This window comes from Sceloporus occidentalis, unplaced genomic scaffold, assembly GCF_023333645.1.
Source record: "Sceloporus occidentalis isolate IW3139 unplaced genomic scaffold, rSceOcc1.0.p SCAF_8, whole genome shotgun sequence".
Taxonomy (NCBI): domain Eukaryota; kingdom Metazoa; phylum Chordata; class Lepidosauria; order Squamata; family Phrynosomatidae; genus Sceloporus; species Sceloporus occidentalis.
This window is the reverse complement of record NW_028316988.1, coordinates 49,714,919-49,735,771: the sequence shown is the minus strand read 5'-3', so window position 1 is coordinate 49,735,771 and position 20,853 is coordinate 49,714,919. Positions and strand designations below refer to the sequence as shown.

Genomic DNA, 20,853 nt, shown 5'->3' with positions numbered 1-20,853 from the left:
CTCATTTTCAGGCACAGGTAAAGACCTCAGTGTAGTGACCTGTCCCCTTGCACTCCATAATGTACTACATATGTTGAAGAAGATCTATATGTGAGTCATAAGAACATCAAAGCCAATGTGGTTTGAGCATTGGACTATGACTCTGGAGACTATGGTTCAATCCCTGCTCAGCCATGAAATCCCACTAGGTGATCCTGGGCAAGTCAAAGGCTGGGGAGTCTGAGAATTGTACTCCAAAACATTAGTTTCCTAAGTTCTGTGTCAGACTATCAGTGACTTAATGCCTTAGTACAGAAGATAAAGGAAAGAACACAACCTGCAGCTCCAAAAAATAAGAGTTTATTGTTTTCATATTTCTTTATTATAAAGCTATATTTACATAGAACAAATCTTTACAGACACAAAAAAAACACCCAGTTATCAATGAGGGTTTTATACAGTAAGATGTGTCCCTTGCTGGTATAAATTAATGTTTTATTCAAAGGAAAGTCAAGAGCCACCTGGAAAAAAGTTACACAGACATGAGCGTCCATCACCACAGGCTCCCGCACACCATCACAAGCGACTTGTTCAAAGTAAGTCTCACAACTAGCCAACACACCCAAGTGCAAAAAACAGCAGGTGCACCCCCAGCAACTGACACATCCTCCCAAAGTGGTTAACATATGCTGAAGCCACAAGCAAAAGTGAGTGAAATAATTATAAAGACCTCTTTGAACAAACAGCACCACTTAGCACTTATAGAGCATATTTCAGACATCCAAAGAGCATTTATATATGTTTACTTCAGTAATCCTTACAACACCTCTGGAAAGGTAGGCCTGTGTTATTAACCTTGCCCTTTGACGACAGGCAGAAAAAAGAGTGGCATGAATGCAGCCAATGAATGAAGTTGTAACAGAAGGTTTTACAATCTGAACCAAGACTTCTCCCACACATTGCCTTATTCCACTCGCTCTCTCTAGGCCACTAGCTGGTTTTCCTTATGACTTCTCTCTCAGATGCTAACCAAAGATACAGCCTCAGAATTTTACTACAGAGGGTACTGCCTTGAAAATGAGATTTCTGCCAAGAGGCTTGCCAGGAGATCCAGGTCCTGGCTCAGCTAGCTGGAAACAATATTGAAGGGTAGGCAGGGCAAAATGCAACAGGCAAGCACCTGCTCAAATTGGTCAAAACTTGTTCTAGAAAAGGCATAGGGGACAGTCTGTGGTGGCAAAGGTTTTAGAAATCAGACTGTACTTAGAGGAAAGACTGTTTGTGTCAAAAATAAACTCAGATTCTGCACAAAGAAAGGTCTAGACCTGTGACTTGTAAGAGGCCTAGCCAAAGGCAGTTGCGGGAAGTCCATAAGAAGGGAGCCATTTCCCTCCCTCGAACCCCAACAGGGCTCCCATAACTAAATTCTTTAGGACAGGTAGAAATACATCAGGTGCTGCTTCCCTTTAGCAAGGAATTGCACACAAGTGGAAAACCTGAGCTGTTGTATTCCTAAGTATCATGCAGTTGTCAGAGGTACACAGAAACTTCAGCAAAAGTGGAGGGGGGAGGAGATGGCTGCCCTATTGAGCAACAGCAGAGAACCTTCAGCCCTCCAGATAGAAGAACTACTACTCCAACCATAGCATCAATTACGCTGGATTGGGAATGGGGATTGGAGTTCAATGACATCTAAAAGGCCACAGGTTTCCTAGCCCTGTTAAGACTACCTTGTGATGAGACAGATATAAAATGGGATTCCAGTGACACCTGGGTGGAGATTCTCTATCTGACAAAGTGCTTTTTACAGGCCAAAGGCCTTCTGGCTCCAGCCGCATCCTTTGCTGCAACAGTATTCTAGCAGCTGGGCAGATGGACAGGAGTAGTTTTGCTACAAGTGCATCCCTCAAACAATGGTGAGTGAGGCATCTTCCTACAGGAGGGATCTGAGACAAGATATAAAAAGGACCGCTACAGATCCATTGCTACCCGTTTCTTCCTCTCTTCTCTCCTTTTGGATACCCTCAACATCCTCTGAGCCTCAGGCTCTACGGACGGTTAATTTTATAAGGCAATGAGAAGGACTGAGAAAGAAGAGATGAGGTACCACCACCTGAAACCAGCCTGATAGGAGACATGAGAGCCAACAGGAGAAGGTAGTGCAGTACCTTCACACACCCTTCCATTCAATGCTGTCCGGGGCAGCAGTTTAGGCAAGAAGGGTCATGATGGAAGCCCTGCACAAGTGGAGAGTTTTACTGAGCAGATAGAGAACACAAAGAACAAGCCTTTGCAGGGTGGGCACTGATCCTGAAAATAAAAGAGAAAGAAACAGCAAGTCAGTTTCAAAATACAAACCTCTTCCCTTCCCTAAAGATGTAAGAGTGGCTTCTTCCACCCATGGTGTCTTTCGGGTAACAGCAAAGACTGGCTTTTTGGTTTGGTTTGGTTTGGTTTTTTTGGTTAGTTTCAACAGACCTCTGGGAAGTATCCTTTAATAATATCCTGTACTTTTATATGTCTTGCTTTTTAATAAAAATATTTTTAAGTTGCTTTAAAGTTACTGGGTAATTTGACTGAGTTATCATTCTCTTTATACTTTCACTGATGCAAGTGACCCAAAGCAGCTTTATTTTGGTCTGTCTGTTCGGGCCTCAGAGTCAAACAGGTTCTTCTGATATCTTCAGACTTAACTGTTCTGCAATCTCCACTGCATGAGTGGTAAAGGCCACAACATTCAGCCAGATATTTTTCTTACCCATCACCTTTAAAAAAAAAAAAACATCATGTAACCTGATGGAAAATTCTGGACACCCTTTTGTTGGTCCTAATGAAGGTATTCCTGAGATGTACTCCAGTAGCAACACTAGTAACAACACTGAAGTACATCTCTCATTTTTCAGCAATTCATGGTGCTTTCTCACCCTCAACTCTCTCCTAATGAAGGTATTCCTAACTCTGACATTTATTTCTCCTCTTGAGGAGCCACATCTGGCACCTTCATTTTTAGTTTATGAGGTGGGAGAGGATGTTGTTCTATTTGATCTTATATTTGCATAAGCTACACATTCTTTTTACATATAAGGGCCAGCTTAGCCTAGCAGTTCCTTCTTTTCATGAAGGTAACTATGAATGGTAAACATGCAGACAAGAAATAAACTGCATGAATATGTCGTTTTTTTATAACCCATGGGTTCTCAAACTTTGATCCTTCAGGTGTTCTCAAAAGTGGGCACTATATCCTTCACCTGTATTCTTACCTGTGCTAAAAAGGCATGGGGCCTTTATGTGACAGACGGGGGCGAGGACGCCGATACTTCCGCCAACCATTCTGCCGATGCCCTACAGCGCTCCGAATCCCTTTGGGATGCACCAGTTTTAAGATGCGCCCTTCCCCAAGTTCCTTCCCATCAGATGCCTCAGACAGTGGCCCTAAGAGAAAGAAAATCAGAACTTTATCACAAAATGCTACTATGAATGTGCTTATCTGACAGAGGAAAACAACAGGAGGTGTTGGCAACTATTTCACTGCAATTTCATGTGCTCCAGCTGTACAACTGGACAAAATGAAGCAATTGTAAGGCTTACATTCTCAGATTGTTCAAGATTCCTGGCACATCTATTATCTGTACCAAGAAGATGACAGGCACTTCTCTATGAAACCCACCTGCCTGCAGGGCAAAGTACCACCTGCTTAAGCATACACATTGGCCTGTACATATTTTGTCAATCGATAGCTGCAATGTCTTTGGATGTTTTGTTGAATATGTGAAATGGCGATTGTAGACTAAACATCACAGAGAGGAGCTTAGTTATCCCCTGACACCACATCAAACACAGTATTTTGTTTTTTCAACAGAGACACTTAATGTACAACTCAGAGCCAAGTGATGTGTGCAGTCAGGACAAAACAAAATTATGGACCAAAAAAGCTCTCCCATGAGAGAGTGTGATCTCCAGTCCTTACCTTTATATTTCTTGCCATTTACATTTACAGTAGTATATTAAAAGCCTATACTACAATTCTTGCCAGAATGAAGCCTTAAAATACCTTTGGTGGTTTTATTTATATTTTCCCCCCACCTCCACACTGTCCTGGTCTTAGGAGAGAAGAAAACAACTGCATTCATTATTGAAAACTTCATTCCTTCTCTTACTTTCCTTTATTTCTTCCCTTGCAATCTCATCTCCTTAACCTCCCCCTTTCTTCATCTTACTGATTCCAGCAAATATCCCAAACATGGAACACAGGAGCAATAAACACCAGCTCCCTTCCAAGCTGCCCTTAGCACTTGTTCATTTAACATTTTTAAAACTTGGAAGCAGCAAACCTATCATACTCTAACCATGAACAAAAAGAAAAAATGATTCTTGGTGCCATTTGCATTTATTAAAGAACCAACATGAAAAGTAAAATTTGTTGGCTTATTTGCATATTTGTTCATTTATTAATAACTAATTAATCATGTAATAAATTAATTCTGGAATTGAAGTTGATACTGAAAGTCCAATTTAAGTTGGATTAAATAATTTAAATAATTAAATAACAATGGCCCCTTGATATCCACTGGGGTTTTGTTCCAGAACCTCCCATGCATATCAAAATCTGTGGATGCTCAAGTCCCATGAAATACAATGGCATAGTAAAATGGTGTCCCTTATGTAAAATAGCAAAATCAAGGTTGGAATTTAGGGGAATTTACATTTTTTAAAATATTCTCAAGCAGTGGATGGTTGAATCCTTGGATTAAAAAAATCTGTGGATATGGAGGTCCGACTATACTCCTTTTATTAGAAAACGTCTAACATAACCATCAATTAAATTTCTGTCTTATGAACTTTATTTGAACTAATCTGTTCCGATTACTAGTCAGGCAAAACCTACAAAAGACACTGAACACCTTCTGCATTGCCAGAAATCCTACTTTGGTTAGGAAAAGTGTGTGCTTGAAACATATGTTCTCAATGTTATTTGGAAGGGCCAATGTCTGGTTGCTCATTTGACTCTGGCTTCACCAACACTGCAAAAATAACCACGTTTGACACCGCTTTAACTGGCCTAGCTCAATGCGATGGAATTCTGGGAATTGGAGTTTGTTGTGGTTCCAGAGCGGAGCTTTTGCTCCACTGTGGGCCACAATAAACTCCAATTCCCAGAATTTCATTGCATTGAGCCAAGTCAGTTAAAGCGGTGTCAAATTGGGTTATTTCTGCAGTGTGGATGCAGCCTCTGTCACTACCGTGTTCCAAACCTTTGACTCATTAATGTGATTCCATATGGCAAAGGCTAGCAGAAATAAATGGTGGAAGGATAGGAAATTGTATAATGGCTCTCTGCTCTCTGCAAAAGCAAGCTCTCAGGTCCCTAGAAAAAACATTCTTTGCTCCTGGGAAGAAAGGACCTATTCTGAATGCTCACACCATGCACTTCCTTCCTTTTGAGGAGGATGCATCAGGGGAAGGGGGAAGGCTATTTCTGGAATATCCCAAGGGAAGAGAAGCCCCTCTTCTCATCCTCATATCCCACTTCCTTCTGCGTCAAACCGCTTAACTTCCCTAGTTGCTCTGTGTGCCCTGGTCAGGGTCAGGATGAAACCCAGGACATCCTTCCCTAATACATGCAACAGTCGCCTCTTGCAGATGACAATACAGTGGGCCCTTGGCTGGGGTTTGGTTCCAGGACCCCTCATGGATACCAAAATCCGAGGACGCTCAAGTCCCATTAAATGCAATGGCATAGTAAAACGGTGCCCCTTATATAAAATGGCAAAATCAAGATTTGCTTTTGGAATTTACATTTTTAGAAATACTTTCAAGCCATGGATGGTTGAATCCATGGATAATGAATCCATGGATATGGAGGGCTAACTGTACAAGCTTAGGCACATAGTGAGTTGCAGATTCTGGACTTATTGCAGAATCCAAGATCTTGGGATCTAACCAGTTGTGGAGCTAGATGGCACCAGGGCACTGACTTGGCACAAGGCAGCTCCTTGTATCCTCTTTACATGGGGCCCAAAATACTCCAAACCATGCCAATAACCTGCACTTGCAGCATCTATCTCCTCATAGGAATGAAAAGGCTTTGTCTTTCAGTGTTTGTTCCTTTGTAATAAGTGCCATAGCTATGTTCACATCACCAGTACAGATTGGTTCACCGCCACTATGGAGATTATCATAGGGGGTGATAAAATGGAAGAAAACAGGATGTTCCTTTCATTATAGTGCAATCACGCGAAGATTTTCACACAATGTCGCACTCATCTGGTACTTCTCCTGTGAATAATCTAGAATTGTCCTGTAACTTCTTATTCATGGGGAAACTCCGTGAATGGTTTCATTCGCATGATTGCAAAGGTACAGGAGCTAATAATGATGCGTCTGCGCTATCATGGAGCACTGTCATGGAGCTTTTTCCAGACTGCACTTTGGCAAAGGCTATTTGCTCTCCTTGCTAGGATCGTTTTCAGAGTAGATTTCTGTCTTATTTTCAGGTATAGGGCACTATTTTATTTGAACCGGATATATATCATGTTGTTAAATACAGAAATTTTATTTTGTTCTGTTTGGGGCAGAACCATATTTTTCAGACATGCGCAGTAACACGATAATGACGCATGCACGAAACATCCAATGATGATATACTAATGACAGAACAATGTGATTGGCTTTTGTATGTGGAACGTGACTGCATTTTTGTTTTGTTTTTATTCCGTTGTTCTAGTGCAATTGCACAACTGTGCAGAACTACAGATTGCTATAGCGCTATGCTTCCATTATCTTCCAATAGTGCAATTGTTGTGGAATAGGCCCTAGTGTGATAATCTCCTATCACCTTACTGGCATCACCCCACAGAAGAATTGGCTTTGTTTAGCAAAAGTAATTCATTTCATTTCCTGCAAACTTTTAAGGAAAGATATCTGCCTTTCCCGCATCTCTCTCGCCCATTCAAATCAAAATTTCATTTCATTTCCCTATCAAGACTGAGGCCTGGCATCTTCAGTCTCTTTGAGGCAAAATGCCTGGTAGCTGTGGCAATGGGCCCAGGCCTCAATGGCCATTTCCTGAATAACCCCAAACAGGAGCCATTCAGTCATGAAGTGTTTCCTGAAGGGTGACACCAAACAGGAGAGAGTTCCTTCAGCCCTACAAACCTGCTACTTCAATCAATTCTTCATTATGGTCCAGAGACCCAGTAAAAACAGATTGACTTCCATCTGCTTGCCCACAATGCGCTAGGAACTCAAAATAAATGCCAGTGTTGTTATGTCGGGTATCTTCAACTCATTTCTGACTTATGGGGACTCTAAGGCCAACCTATCACGAGGTTTTCTTGGAAAGATTGGTTCAGAGGGCGGTTGCCTTTGCCTGTCTGAGGCTGAGAGAGTATGACCTGCCCAATGTCACACAATAAGAGCTGGGATTTGAACCCTGGTCTCCAGAGCCGTAGTCCAATACACAAAGCACTATCCCACGCTATCCATGACTAAATTGCACTTGCCCAAGATCACCCAGTGGGTTTCATGGCCCAGCTGGGAATCAAACCCTGGTCTCCAGAGTCATAGTCTGTTCTCAAACCATGCTGGCTTTCAGGTTGTTATGATTCACTCATAGATAGATAGATAGATTAGATAGATCAGGGGTAGGCAACCTTTTTGAGCCGGGGACCGGGTTGCTGTCCCTCAGACAACTGGGGGGGGGGGGGGGGGGAGCCAAAAAATAAATAATTAAATCATTTTAAAAATTAAATAAACCAGGACAAATGTAGGACAAAATTTTCAAATGGAGGACACTTTTCTTAAAAAATGGACAACACGTGAAAAAATTTGCTGATTTTTAAAAAAATGTTAATATAAATGCATGTTTCTGAGGCTTCTATAGACAATTGTCCCCCTTTGCCCCCTCTTGCCCCCCTTGCCCACCGCTTGCTCCCCCTTGCCCGCTGCTTGCCCCCCGCTTGCTCCCCCTTGCCTGCCGCTTGCCCCCCCTTGCCCGCCTCCTCCTGATAGGCCAAAGGTCCCGCGCCCTCACACGAGAGGCCAAAGGCCCCGGTGGCAATTGGTGGCAGGACCGGGCTGGGGCCGGTCCCAAGGCCTCACTGGGCCGGATCCGGCCCACGGGCCATAGGTTGCCTACCCCTGAGATGGATAGACAGATAGTATTCAACATTATATGGTATTTTATGGAATGCAAGGGAAGTAATTACTTGAACCTGAAAATGAGTTATGTTCAAAAATCAAAATGTTATCCCAATAACTAAGGCAGAACTAAGGCTGCATACACACTGCTCAAATAATCCAGTTTGACTCTGCTTTGACTAGCCTGGCTGAATACTATGGAATTCTGGGAATTGTGCTTAGTGGTGGCCCCAAAGCGGAGCAGAGCTCTGCTCTGAGGCCACTGCAAACTACAGTTCCCAGAATTCCACAGTATTGAGCCAGGCCAGTTCAAACGGTGTCAACACCAGATTATTTCTGCAGTGTGGATGGAGCCTTAGTCACATTATAAATGTAATCTGGCTGCTGTTTTTGTGTGCCTTCAAATAATTTCCAATGTATGGCAACCCGAAGGCAATTCTATCATGGAGTTTTCTGGAGCTGAGAGTGTGTGACTCACTCAAGGTCATATAAAGGGCTTCCATGACTGAATGGAGAATTGAACCTTCACCTTCAGAGTCAAACACTGAAACCACTACACCATGCTGCCTCTCCAGCAATGTAATCTGCTGTGTTTAATTTGACTCTTGGGTGGAATAGCAAGAGATAAACCTCCTTAACATATAAAACAGATGTGCTGGAACCATTTTACAAGAGCTTTGGAAAAGTTCATTTTTTTTGGACTACAGCTCTCACACGCACCCTGCACAGCCAATAGCCATGTTAGTTAGCCAGGGGCTTCTGGGAACTGCAGAATCCCAAAAAGTTACTTTTCACAAGCTCTGTGGATCATTTCCTATTTGGTGAAGGAAAGGTGGTTTTTCCAAACACCGAAAGGAACAAAGCTTTTACATTTAACTTTCCAGTATTCTTACTATGTATTTTAATATGCTGCATATTTTGTAATTTTGTTGTTGTTTTGCCTTTTCTCCCCATCGTTCCAATGCTTACAGTATTACAGACTAACAAGTGAGTGGGATAGCTGAATTCATTGTGTATATTCCCAGATGACCCAGGGCCCTTTGCTGCAGGTGTTTAAACAGAGTTTGGATGGTCCTGTCAGGGATGTGTTAGCTGTAACTTTCTTGCACTTGCAGCCTTTTGATTAGATGACTCCTGATTCTCCTTCCAACTCTTCAACTCTGCTACTGTGATTCTGAGAGACACCATGGAAATGGCATTTTTTTTCCTGGACTTGCTTGGTGTTGTTTTCTTAACTCTGCTTTCCAGGCCATCTTTCCTTGACAGGATGGGGTTTGTTATTGCCATGAAAAGTGCTTTGTCCTGGATGTTACTGGGGTGGGGTGGGGTGGGGGGTGGGAGGAAGAGCATCAGATTCCTGTCAACAAAAGCCCATCGGCAGGACCTGCATGGCGGCAGGCATCCGCCTGACACGCACCAGAACTAGACACGAGTATCAGAGGTTCTTTTCTTTATATCAGGACCAATGGCAACAGTCCAACCCAAATCCGAGGTGGGGGGAAATGATAAGGACATCGCCATGATGATATTGCCTTGCAGAAATACTATCCTCTGCTGGCAAATTACATAACTGACAGTATTACAAGGAAGGGGTGTTTTAATTTCCATGTCAGTGTTTCCCAGAGACAGATTATCATAAATAATGGCCTAGGCTAGCTCAGCAGCAAACCTCGGTACGTTCCCCTAGGCAATGCTCAATCCCTGTTTAAAATCCAGCACACGCTTAATACACCGTCTCTGCAGAAAGAGGTTGCCCTTTTAGCTTTCCTACATAGTTGGCACTAACCTACTTTCAAGCAAATTAACCAATCTTTCTTTCTAAAATTCATCTTTTCTAGTAGCTATATTATACCACACCTGTACTGTATTAAACTACCATCCTTTTTTACAATGAAAAGCAACTCTACCAGGGGTAATAGCAGTCAGTCAAAAGTGCACTTTCCCTGGAAATGCAGAAATGGAGAATTAGAAATCCACCCCATGGACCATGGTCCCAGTCCTGAGCAGACTTCCAGGCAGCTGCTATTGGAAGTAAAAAAGAAGCATGCAACAATCAACGTGCATAATATCACGTACATTTGGCCCTACTTTTTGTTATGAATCCCAGAACTGTAATAACTTCAGTCCAAAACACACTGCAGAAATAATCCAGTTTGAGACTGCTTTAACTGCCCTGGCTCAATAATGTTAGGGGATTCTGGGAACTGTAATTTTGTGAGACATTGAGCCTTCTCTGTCAGAGAGCTCTGGAGCCACAATAAATAACATTTCCCAGGATTCCCTAGTACTGAACCATGGCAGTTAAAGCGATCTCAGCTTGGATTATTTCTGCAGTATGTTCCGGACCTTAGAAAGCACTTGCAGGCTAATTAATTATAATAATCATAAGCATCTTTTATACTTTATCTGGCTGGACATGCAAGATTCCTATTTTCCCTCAGTTGAATTTTAGACTGTAAGCTCCCTGCAGCAAGGCACTAATGTCTTGTAGTGTCTAGGAAGCAGAACACACATCAATGATATTGGAACAGAAATCTACATTTCAAAGACTGGCTGGTGGGCATCTTGTGGTCGCATCTCAATGCACATTCCATTCTTAAGAGTTCAAGGGAAACATAAGATCCTAATTTCGGGTTTATCTGGAACACATACATGATTCTTCTATCACACTCTGTGGACTATGCAAATGAACAGCACCAAGTGACACAGCAGCGGAGCAGCCTGAAACTGGATTTTAAGTGACAAACCATTCCTTTGGGACCCTCCCCAACAGAAGATTTCCTTTGCACCCTGGCATTTCTTTTTTTATTCTGGACACCCTTATGTGTAAAGTTCAAGGAGGGACACAGTCTTGCAATTAATCCCGCAAACTATTGTTAAAGCTGCATCCTTTAACAGTAGTTTTGGGAAGAGGATACATTTTTCCAGCAACAGTGTATTATTGTAAGCTATCCCAATTGTAATGCAGAATATTTTGAAGGGGCTATTAAGAGCCATTAGTTTTACAAAAGACTGCTCCGTGGAAAAGATAAAAACTACTAGAACTACTTTGTTGTTCTGGATCAACACAGCTGGCTGCAATTTTGGACTCTCCAGTTTATGGATATGTCTTGATGAGTGCCTGCATTTCAAAATTGTACACCAATTCAAAACCTGTTTATTCTTAACAGGTTGCTGTTGTTGTTAACTGACCTTGAGTCGACTTTGGCTCACTGCAAACCCATGAGAGAGACATCTCCAAGCCCCCCCCCTCCTCAACTGCTCTGCTCAGGTCTTGCAAACTGAGGGCCATGGCCTCCTTGATTCAATCTATCCAATATGCAACATTCCTCTCTTGCTACTACCTCCCTGCTTTCCTAGCGTTATTGTGTTTTCCAGTGAGTCATGTCTTGTGGCCAAAGTATGACAGCCTCAGCTTGGTCATCTTGGCTTCTAACACGCATCCAGCTATTCTTTCTATGCTCACCTTAGCTCATCGTGAAAGAAAGGCATCAGCTTCCTTGACAAAGCCTATCTAAAAAGGCCTATCTTTTGCAAGTGCTGAACAAGAAGTCCTAAATCACCTTAAAAAGCTTGTGGTCTTGGCAAGCCCATCAGTTAAGTCACTTCTGCTGTTATTCCTCTTAGTCATATTAGTATTTACTGTGTATACTTATGTACAAGTCAAAAAAATTGCCACCCAAAATCTGAGTTGACTTATCCACAGGTCAATATAAGTACTGTACTTTAATTCTTTTATTAAAAAAAGGAACCATCTCCTGGTGAAAGGCAAGAGTGTAAGCATTGCTTTCCTTAATTCACTGATTCCCAAACTTTGGCCTTCCAGTTGTTTTGGACTTCGGTTCCCAGAATCCCAGACCATTGGCCAAAGTGGCTGCAGCTTCTGGGAGCCAAAGTCCAAAACACCTGGAGGACCAGAGTCTGGGACTCACTGCAAGTTTACATCTTTTGTTACATGCCCCTAAGTTTTACCCTCAACTTATCCACAGATCATATAAAAATCCATGCTTTGGCTCCAAGACCTGCCCTCAACTTATACATGAGGTCAACCTATAGTTGAGTATATATATATATATATATGGTAGTCTAAATACTACAACAGCCTGACACTACTAAAAGGCACAGGCACACAAACACTTCTCAAGGGGGAATGCTCAAAAAGGTACATATTTGCACAAGCAAGGAGGGTACTTGCCTCTTTGCATGATTGGTCTGCAAAATTTTGGCTGACCTGTAGGTTCCAGAGAGGCCTAGAGCAGGGGATGACCATAACAGCTCTGTCCTTCCCATGCCAAGTAAGGAGGGTGTGTTTTCATCTTTTCAAGTGGCCCAATCTGTAACTTTACCTTCCACCTTTGTTCATGCTCAGCATTTGTTCTCTTCTCCCACACATTCCCCTCCCACCATGCCTGGCTTCTCTCTAACTTTAACCTGGGCACCTGATTGCAAACATCTGTGATTCAGGGCCTCTCATTCAAAGGCTGTTTCTCAAAGCTACTTCTTCGCACATTATAAAAGTCCCTTTGGCATGTTTCTGGGGAGAGAGTGATGGGATGGAGCAATTAAAGTGACTAACAACCCAATCCTAAAAAGTTGTACAGCCAGCCCTCCATATCCACGGCTTTTTTATCCACAGATTCAAGTATCCACGGCTCAAAAATATTTTTAAAATATATGAATTCCAATAAGCAAACCTTGATTTTACCATTTTATATGAGATGCGCCATTTTAGGATCTATTGTATTTAATGGGACTTGAGCAGCCACAGATTTGTTATCCACGAGGGATCCTGGAACCAAACCCCAGCAGATACCAAAGGACCACTGTACACAAGAATTTCCACTATGTTACCTGCGAAGTCATACCTAAATAAACATAGTTCTGGTTCAAAGTTTCAAGAGAATTTAATCAGTAGGAATTATTTCACCTCCAACCCTCCTAAGATCTCCCTATTGAGTGCAGATCTTAGTGCAATGTCATGTCATTTTTTACTTATGGCGACCCTAAGGCGAACCTATTATGGGGTTTTGTTGACAGGTTTCTGAAAAGGAGTTTTGCCATTGCCATCCTTTCAGGCTGAGAGAGTGTGACTTGTCCAAGATCACCCAGTGAGTTTCCATGGCCAAGAACCGAACCCTGAAGTCCAGAAGTCCTCATCCAACATTCAAACCACTACACCACATTATACAATTATGATTTATCCTTGTTGGTAGTGCAAAGTATCTTGTTGTCTTGAATGAAAGAGGAAGACTCATTAGCTGTACAAAAAAATTGCTCCTAGTGGAAATGAGAACAGCTACGACAGGTTTGCCAATACAACTCAACACAAACTGCTTGCATTTTTGGACTCTGCTTCACTGCATGGCTATGGGAACTATGAGATTGAGAGCCTTCAAAGTGTACCTCTGTGCCACTGGGTTCTCAGATATAGAGCTGCAGTGAACAATGAGTTCCTAAACTGAAATGTCACCATCTCTCTACCACCATGTTTGCAATACCAGGATGATAATACCTGTCTACCTCGCAGGGTTGGTTAATGAAAGGATTACAGAGATGAAGCACTTTGAATGATTTATAGCTTTATGAGCAACAAGCGTTGTTATTCTGTTCTAATAAGTATTAATAGTACACAGGGTGGGTTCCTTTTGCCATGGACATATGGTTTGATTTTGCTGACCATATCTTAGTGTAATCAGATCCAAAACACACTGCAGAAATAATCCAGTTTGAAACTGCTTTAACTGCCCTGGCTGAATGCTAGAGAATTCTGGTAACTGTAGTTTTGTGAGACATTTAGCCCTCTCTGTCAGGGAGCTCTGGTGCCACAATAAACTACAATTCCCAGGATTCCCTAGCACTTAGCCAGGGCAGTTAAAGCAGTCTCCAACTGGATTATTTCTGCAGTATGTTTTGGACCTTTTGATGAAATATAAATGAACATTTGGCCACTTTTTCTTCCCCTTCCCTCCTTGCTGCAAATCAGTCAATGCTGGTTGTTTTCCACTAACCAGTTCCCTGTTCTATCTGAAATGACAAACTTGTGGTTACCAGATTCAAACCAAGACAGTCTCTTAAACCAACTTCACACTGCAATTCATGATTTCAGCTTGTTCCAAATCTCCTAATTACATGTTCCTAGAAATGAGAATCTATGATTAACTGCAGATGTCCAGATGAAGAGGACTTGCACCGTGAAAAGAGGGAGCAGCGATGTGAGCGCACTGTTCATCCCTATCTCAGATCATTTGGTGGGGGGGAAATGACCACCCAAACTGAAGCGGACACAACACTCTCTCTGCCCTTGCTCAGAGGCACTGCTTCGTCCCTGGCTCCTGGGCTGGATTCCAGCAGTGTAAATGGCTTTCAGGATGATCTACTCAGTTTGAGTGCTGGACTGCCACTCTGGAGACCAGGGTTCAATACCCAATTCGGCCATGAAACCCACACTGGGTGACCTTGGGCAAGTCACACACTCTCAGCCTCAGGGGAAGGCAATGGCAAACCTCTCCTGAACACACTGAGGATGGAGCAAGCTTGTTTTCTGCTGCTCCAGAGACTAGGATACAGAGCAATGCATGCAACCTACTGCACGGGAAAAGAGATTCCACCTCAACATCAGGAGGAACCTCCTGACAGTAAGGGCTGTTTGACAGTGGAACAAACTCCCTCGGATTGTAGTGGAGTCTCTTTCCTTGGAAGTCTTTAAACAGAGGCTGGATGGCCATCTGACAGGGATGCTTTGATTGAGATTTCCTGCATGGCAGAATGGGGTTGGACTGGATGGTCTCTTCCAACTCTATGATTCTAAATTATTACTTCCCAAACTTTGGTTATCAAGGTGTTTTGGACTTCAACTCCCAGAAGCCCCAACCAGCTTGGCTGACTGTCGAGAATTCTGGAAGCTGAAGTCCAAAACGTCTGGAGGACCAAAGTTTGTGAATCACTGTTCACAATCCTTGCCAAGGAACCCCATCCTGTGGCCTTTGGGTCACCAGAAATGACTCAAAAAGGCACACGCCCACAACTGATCAGATCAACCGTGCCCATGTTCGTAGGGCCAGTTCAAGTATCTAGACAGGGAGGGCATCCCCAAACTGGCAGCACCCAGCCAGCGAAGATGCCTCCTCTCACAGTCAGAAGGCACTGACTGGTGTCAGCCACATTCTTCCACCTGCGACTAGCCACAAAGCAGCACTAGTCCAGGCCAGGGCCTGGCAGTGCCAAGAGGGGGACGTGCTCAGCTCTTGTGTTGGCTGCGATCCTTTGGCATCTGCTGGCAGGGAGAGGAGGGTCAGGTGTTTCTCCCTCCTGCCAGCTGCTGCTCTTAGGCTCCCCAAGGGCAGCACAGGCCTCTGCTATTGACCTACCTGCCTACCTACCTAGTCCCTACTGCTCCCACCCCAAACCCGCAACTGTGCCCCTTTCCTTCCCAGGACCTGCTTGGCAAACCTGACTCAAATCCTAAGCCATTTCTCAGTGAGAGCTCTCACCACTCTGCAGCCGCACTTCAGGAATGATCCAGTTTGACACCACTTGAACTGCCCTGGCTCCAGAATGGCATCGCCTGGAGCCAGAGCAGTTGAAGCTCTGGTGCCCCAATAAGCTACATTTCCCAGAATGGCATCACCTGAAGCAAAGCTCTAGTGCCACAACCAACTGCATATCCCAGAAGTGCAGTGCCTGGAGCCTTTCCCCAGAACGGAGCCAGGGCAGCTCCAATGGTGTCAAACCAGGTCCTTGCTCCAGTGTAGATCCAGCCCCATCGTGCCTCCTCCGGATGGGCATTCAACAGGGCCAGCCTTCCCTGGCCAAGGAGGGACTTCAGAGGCTGAACCTCACCCCAACGAAGGGCTCTTGCCTGCCCCTCTCCTGGCTTAAAGGGGCTCAACTGGGGGCAGAGGGCAGCCCTGGCACCGTACCCACCTCACCCACCTCAGCCAAGGCTCCACAGGCCCTGGATCCCAAAAATGGCATCCAATGGAGCCAGGGCAGTTCAAGCGGTATCAAACCAGATCCTTTCTGCAACGTGGATGCAAAGTGGAGCTCTGCATCCAAACTACAGTCCCCAGAATGGCATCCCATGGAGCCGAGGCAGTTCAAGTTCTGGCGGCACAACAAACGACACCTTCCAGAATGGCACTGCCTGGAGCCAAGGCAGTTGAAGCGGCGTGGAAGCGGATCCTCTGCGCGGTGCGGATGCAGATGCAGAGGGGGGTGCCTTGAGTCAGGTTTGCCAAGCAGGTCCTGGGCAGTGGGCAGAGGAGGGGGCTGCCCTTGGGGAGCCTGGAGCATGCCTTGGCTGCAAGGAGACCGTGTCCCTGCCAGGCCCTTGCCCCGTTCCCCTCGGAAGGAAGGAAGGAAGGAGACCCACCTCCGGAGCCGGGGCTGAGGGCCAGCCACAGCAGCAGCAGCAGCAGCGCCAGCAGCCACCGCGGGAGGACGCCCATCGCCAACAACCGAGACCCAGCAGCAGCAGCAGCAGCAGCAGGAGGCCGAGGCGGGCGCCCGCATTTGTAGGCAGCGGCAGCGGCAGCAGCAGCAGCAGCAGCAGCAGAGCAGGGCCCAGCAGCCCCGCCGCCGGAGCCTTGGCCCTCGGCCCACAGGGTCAGCTGGCCCAGGCCACGCCCCCTCGCCCAGGGGGCTCCCCAATTGGAGGGGGTTCCCGCAAGCCCCGCCCAGACTCTGACAAGCCCCGCCCTCCAGGGCCAAGGCAGGGGGAGCACAGGGGTGCAGAAGGCACCAGGTGACACTCTAAGATGGGGGGCATCATCGGCATGACTAAGGGGTGCAGGGGGTGCAGGCTGAACCAGGTGAGACTCTAAGGGGGCTCACTAAGTGGCATCACTAAGGCAACAGGGTGGCATCAGTAGGGGGTGCAGACTGTATCAGGTGACACTCTAAGGGGGCTGACATCAGTGGCCTCACCAAGGGGCGCAGGGGGTGCAGAACGCACCAGGTGACACTTGAAGCGGGGTCACTAAGTGGCATCACTAAGGGGTGCAGAACACACCGGGTCACACTCTAAGGGGGGGCTGACATCAGTGGCATCACTAAGGGGTACAGACTCTAAGAGGGGTGGCATCAGTAGCAAAATGATTAAATACCTGACCTGGCAAATCATATATGCAAAGCCAAGCCACAATGATACTCCATTCATGAAATAATTAAAATGCACATGGGTGCCAGGTCAAAAAACAAAAGGAGATTATTTGGGGTGTGCGTGTGGCTCTGTGTAAGCATCCTAGGAATCGGCAGGAGGATAGTGTCCAAATGAAAGGAAGTTGTAGTGTAACTGCATTCTTACTTCGGCCAGACCTTATCTGGACTACTGTGTCCAGTTCAAGGATAGTGACAAGCCAGAAAGTATCCAGAGAAGGATGACCAAGAAGATCAAAGGCTGAGAAACCAAGCCTTGTGAAGAATGGCTTAAGGAACTGAGTATGATTAGCCTGGAGAAGAAAAGACTGATAGGTGACATGGTCATCATCTTTAGATATTTGAAAGGATGTTATGTGGAAGATAGAGCAAGTTTGTTTTCTGCTGCTGAAGAGACTAGAACAAGAACCAATGGATTCAAATTACAAGAAAAGGGATTCCACCTAAACAACAGGAAAAACTGGCCCTTGTGGTCTCTTCTAAGATTCTGTGATTCTCTTGAGTGAAGGCTTGGTGAGAAGGGATCAGAAGAAGCCACCTCACAAACTTCTTGTAGGGATAAAGGGGGCTGTATTGGAGCTGTGGTGGAGGTTCCCGAGGTGGGATTCTCCTGCACCTCTTTAGTTGGGCAGCTCTAAAGTCCTCCCCAAGGGCTGCCTATAATTTGGGAATATCTGAATGGCTGTTTGCTGTTAACTGCCCTTGAGTCAACCTCATCTCAAGGTGACCCTGTGGGTGAGGCATCTCCAAGACACTCTTGCCCTCCACTGCTCTGCTCAGGTTCTGCAGGCATAGGCTGATTGAATCCATTCATTTAGCATTCGGTCTTCCTCTCTTTCTCCTGTCCTCCACCTTTTCCAGCATCCTTGTCTTCTCTAATGATTCATGCCTTCTCATGATGTGGCCAAAGTGCAACAGCCTCAGTTTGATCATCTTGGCTTCCAGGGAGATTTCAGGCTTGATCTGTTCAAGGACCCAGCTGTTTGTCTTTTTAATGGTCCAGGGTATCCTCAGCACTTTTCTCCAGCTTGTTGTTGTTGTTGTTGTGTGCCTTGAAGTCCTTTCCAACTTATGGCGACCCTAAGGTGACTATTCTTGGCAAGATTTGTTCAGCAGCACCACATTTAAATATTTGAAAGGATGTCATATTGAGGAGGGAGCAAGCTTGTTTTCTGCTGCTCCAGAGAACAGGACCCGGAACAATGGATGCAAGCTACAGGAAAAGAGAATCCACCTCAACATTAGGAGGAACTTCCTGACAGTAAGGGCTGTTCGACAGCGGAATGCACTTCCTCGGAAGGTGATAGAGTCTCCTTCCTTGGAGGTCTTTAAACAGAGGCTGGATGGCCATCTGTCAGGGATGCTTTGATTTGGATTTCCTGCATGGCAGAATGGGGTTGGACTGGATCAGGGCCCTAGTGGTCTCTTCCAACTCTACGATTCTATGATTCTATGATTCTATGATCTCAAATGAGTTTATTTTCCTCCTAACCGCCTTCTTCACTGTCCAGCTCTCCATTCATACCTGGTGATGGGGAATACAGTAGCTTGGATGGGCCTCATTCTGCTGTATAGCATTCTATCTTTGCACTTAAGAATTTTGTCTAGTTCTTTCATAGCTGCTCTTCCCAGTCCTAATCTTCTTCTAATTTCTTGATTGCTGTCTCCATCTTGATCAATGTTTGATCCAGCATCCCATGGAATCCTGGGACTTGCAGTTAGGGAGGGCCATTTAGAATTTTCAGCCAGGGAAATCTAGTGAGTCTTCAAACTACAAGTCCCAGGATTCCATAGGATATTGTGATACCAGTTAAAGTTAAATATAGTGCCATATTTGAGTAGTATGGATAGGCTACTGGTACCATCCAGATGTGTAACTCCCATAACTCTGAGTCAACATGTTGATTGTTCTGCCTGGAGATGATGGGAGTTGTGGTTCAATCCATGTGGATGGTGTTGTGCTGAAGAAAGCCAATGTACTGCAGCCTTTAATCTTTGTGGAAGAAACAAGGGCCAGCTTCCTACATCAGACACATAGTTATGATATTGTAGCTAAAATATATATGTCCCAAAAGAAGAGATCCATCCCCACCCACCCACCCACCCACCCGGCATCCATCCTAAAATCCATCGGGCTGCACCAAAGGACAGATTTCTGCAGTGCTTGTGAGTGGGGTGCTGAAGGATGACATATCCGTCTCCCTGTAGGGTCCCTTCTTCTGAGATCACTCCACTGCTCCCTGGATTTTAAGGTGGGTTTTAGGGGCATTTATGATCATGGCAATTGCATCATAACAATCATTATGAATGGGAAACAGTTACAAAACCAGAAGTCAAATTTTCAATATCAGAACTGACTAACAGGATGATAGTCGTTATTGGTTACTATCTGAATAGGACCAAACCCAGCTTGCTACTTAAATATGGATGTTGAAGTCTGGACATCAGAAATGGGGGGGGGGGGGCATATCTCTTCCCAAAATATCCTTGTAATATGGGTTGGTCATCCTATTTGGTTAGGGGAAAATATTGTACATTATTATCATGTCCCTGATGGTCTACTCTGCCTGAATTCCTGGAGCTTTTCTGTTCCCGGGCTTTTGCAATATCTATCTTGGCAGCTATTAGCAACTTCAAATGTAGTCTTTTCTAAGAAAATGACCCTGATGTAAAGTAGTTGAAATATACAGTCATTGGAGTAAAAGATATTTTGTAACCACAAGTGATTTTTTTTTAAAAAAAAAATCTACAGTATCATGACTCCCTGAATTATTTTTTGTTACCATGAAAAATGTACGTACGTGCAATGGAACCACATCTCTTCCATGTGACCTTTCTGTTGTTGATGTAGCCAGTCTGGTGTTAAATGTCAGCTAACCAGGAGTTTATATGAAGCTGAAGCCTTTATTTTAATAGATGAGAAAATGAAGGGCTGGGATAAGCAAGCAGTCATGAAACTGTATGGTGCAGGTTGCAGAAAGAGGTTAGCTTCAGCTCCTTGTTCAAACTGATAGTCCAACACTGAGTTGAATACAGAACTGGGGGAAAGGATTCAAGTTTCAACACCGGGGATCAACGAAAGCCATACAGTTTATCTAAACATTTTATTATTCCATCATACATTTCAGCCATCAGCCACCACCTTCTTTTGTTTTCCTGAATGCAGTAGCATAGTGGGTGATTCTGAAGTGTGAGTGCTCACCATAACAGTCATGGCCAGCATGTTAAAAAGAGACCCTCAAAATGGGAAGCAGTATTGATCCATCTCAGCAACTGGTTCTTGTAGTTTTCATCTCCACAAGGTATAGGTCTTTTGTAAAGTTAATGAGTCTTAATGTATTAATAGATCATTCAAGCCATTCAAATACTTTGCATAATTCAAAAAAAGGATAGCTCAGCATAAGATATTATTTCTGGGAAGATCAATTTCTCCTCTAGCTATTGTTAGGATTGCAGCTAACCTCAAATGGAACAGAGAAGACTGAGAACAGTGGCAGATGGTTTCATAGAATCATGGAATTGGAACATACCCTAAAAACCATCTATTCTAGCCCCTTGCCAATGCAGGAATTTATAGTT

The 20,853-nt window shown here is 44.5% G+C and overlaps 1 long non-coding RNA gene across 1 annotated transcript; it reads right to left on the bottom strand.

Moving 5' to 3' along the window:
- Positions 1–353: 353 nt before the first annotated feature.
- LOC149308910 (uncharacterized) lies at positions 354–16,583 on the bottom strand. Its single transcript, XR_016282235.1, has 3 exons — positions 16,490–16,583; positions 3,240–3,411; positions 354–2,289 (listed from the first exon to the last, which is right to left on the bottom strand). It is a non-coding gene; the product is annotated as an uncharacterized LOC149308910 (long non-coding RNA).
- Between the last annotated feature and the right edge of the window lie 4,270 nt (positions 16,584–20,853).